Source organism: Lepus europaeus, chromosome 20 (assembly GCF_033115175.1).
Source record: "Lepus europaeus isolate LE1 chromosome 20, mLepTim1.pri, whole genome shotgun sequence".
NCBI lineage: Eukaryota > Metazoa > Chordata > Mammalia > Lagomorpha > Leporidae > Lepus > Lepus europaeus.
Window position 1 is genome coordinate 15,152,172 of NC_084846.1, and position 2,457 is coordinate 15,154,628.

Below are 2,457 nucleotides of genomic sequence, written 5' to 3' on the forward strand. Positions count from 1 at the left end.
TTCTCCCCCAGTCCCCTTCCCTACTCTTCTTCCTTCTTTCCCACCCCCCGACCCCTCTAGCCCCTGGCCACCCTTCCCTCTTTTCCCCTTCCTTCTCCCCCTCTGCCTTCCACCTCTCATACTCCCTGCCTTCCTGCTTGTCCATCTCGCCTTTCACCTCCCTTGCCTTTTCCCTCCCATTCCTCTTCTTTTCTCTAGGGAATTCTTCATTCCATCACCTTCCACCACAACCTCTCCATCTTTCTCCCCTCAGGCAGCACAGTCCTGTCTTCCTTATCAGCATCCTCCTTCCCTCCTCTTCTACTTTTTCTGCCCCTATCCCCGCCCCTGAGCCTCGGTCCCTTAGCCCCCGCCCCCCAGCTGCCAGTCCCCAGTCCCCAGTAGCTCAGTCCTGCAGTGAGAGTCTTGGAGTCCATAGCTAAGCACCAGGAGCTGAGCTGTACCCGCTGTGCCTGCCTACGCATCTTCGACATGGCTCAGGAGAAAACGGAGCTGGATGTTGAGCCTGACACATCTGATGGGGGCACCCTGAGGTGATCCAACAGTGCTCCCCTGATCCATGGGCTCAGTGACTTCTCACAGGTTTCTGAGCCTTATACTTTTACAGCTCAGATGAATAGTGCAACATTTATGAGCCATCACAGCTCGCTTCAGATCTTTGGAAGGCATCTGGAATGGAAGCAAACAACCCCTCAAAGGCCTGAACTACACGTTCCTAGTCTGTGCACAAAGTTGCTGCCATCCTCACCTAATCGTAGTCCTAATAGCAGACTGCATCAAATCAAAAGGGAGGAAGGCATGGGTATTATGAACAAAGACACTGCACACGAAAGGGAAGTACAAGCGGCAATGCAGATAAGCCAATTCTGGGGTGAGAGCTGGAGCCTGAGTGATAGTGATTTTGACAAGCAAGAGAAATTGTATTCTCCAAAGAGAATTGACTTCAGTCCAGTCTCTCCAGCACCTTCACCTACCCGAGGATTTGGAAAGTGATGCTTTTCACCATCCTTACAGATGTTTGTGAGGAGCAGCGGGTTGCTACCAAGTCCTGTTCCCAGTCCAAGACGATTCTCCTGCAGGAGCCAGGGTCCAGTTAAGTGCATCAGGCCCAGTGTTCTTGGTCCTCTGAAGAGAAAAGGTGAAATGGAGATGGAGAGCCAGCCCGAGAGACTCTTCCAAGGCACTGCCAATATGCTGTCTCCGGATGCTGCAAAATTGTCTGATGTCAGTTCATGTTCTGATGTGTTGGATGACAGTAGTAGCAGCAGTGGCTGTCCTCAGAGTCACTGGCTACAGGCAGTGCTTCCGCAGAGTCTTCAGTAGCATGAACCAATTCTTGTTCTTCGTTCATCTTGATAGATGGTCTCTCACCCAAGTGACTTAACCATTTCTGATTCTGTATTTGAAACTGCTGTTTCCTACACAGAACATTGAGTGAGGAACACAGGGAACTTTGATCCATAATGTGGATTAAAGTTTCAGATTTCCATCATTCTGGTGTTGTTATGTTTTGGCATCTCTAAAGTTTCATTTTGCAAATGTAGTGATCTTACTAATACCTGATTTTTACTGATCTCATTTTGGATCTGGTAACTGAATCTCAAAAACTCATGTTTGATTGCTTAGAGAATATATTTTTCTTAGTGCCTCAAAGAGCACCTATTTTCAAGTCTAGACATTTGAAGAGGACACCGATGTGTATTTTCTGTAATGGTTCTCTTCCCCAGCAGTGATGTGACAGAGTTGATCAGAAATTCTCTTGCTTGAGAGATTTCTTTTTTTGTTTTCTGTTGACTACATAGTTTTCAAACGCTTTGTTTCACAGTAATACACAAATTGCTTTGATGATATATTTTTTTTTGCTACATCAGCTTCATGTACATTATTTTGTTTCCCTTTCCTGTTTGAGCTGCTTCCTTGCCATTTCTCACAGAGGTAAAGAAACACGTAGCTGCTTTTCATTCCTACCTTGATTGCTTCCTTGTGTTGGAGTGTATGAAGTGAAGACTTACTTTAGTGTTGAGAATGTACATAGACTTACAGGACACCTGTCTTAGACATCCCAGGTTCTTATGACTTTGCTGCCCCCATTGCTATTTCTCCCTGCAAATCTGTTGCACTAAGGAATATATAAACTATTGTTGATATTTCTAGGTGGTGTTATCAAGGAGAAGAAATTCCTGCCTTGACCAGATGTGTGGAGCATCTACAAATGAATGAATAACGTTATTTACACACAAACCACTGTGTACAAAATCATCCAAGGAGCTGTCAGTGTCTCGGGTGGTATTTTGAGGCCTCAGGTTCCTTGGGGTACATGGCTGTGCTGTCAGGGATGTGTATCCTTAGGTAGGGTGGAAAGGGGGCTTTATGTGTGTGATTGCCACATACTGTTTCAGTCACTGCTTTTTTCTGATTCCTTTTTGTCATTGGATTTGTTTGATTTGTCGTGTGGTG

General features: G+C 45.8%; 1 pseudogene; it reads left to right on the top strand.

The window, feature by feature from the left end:
- The first annotated feature begins 471 nt into the window (after nucleotides 1-471).
- LOC133749651 (PABIR family member 2-like) lies at nucleotides 472-2,224 on the top strand (annotated as a pseudogene).
- Nucleotides 2,225-2,457: the final 233 nt, after the last annotated feature.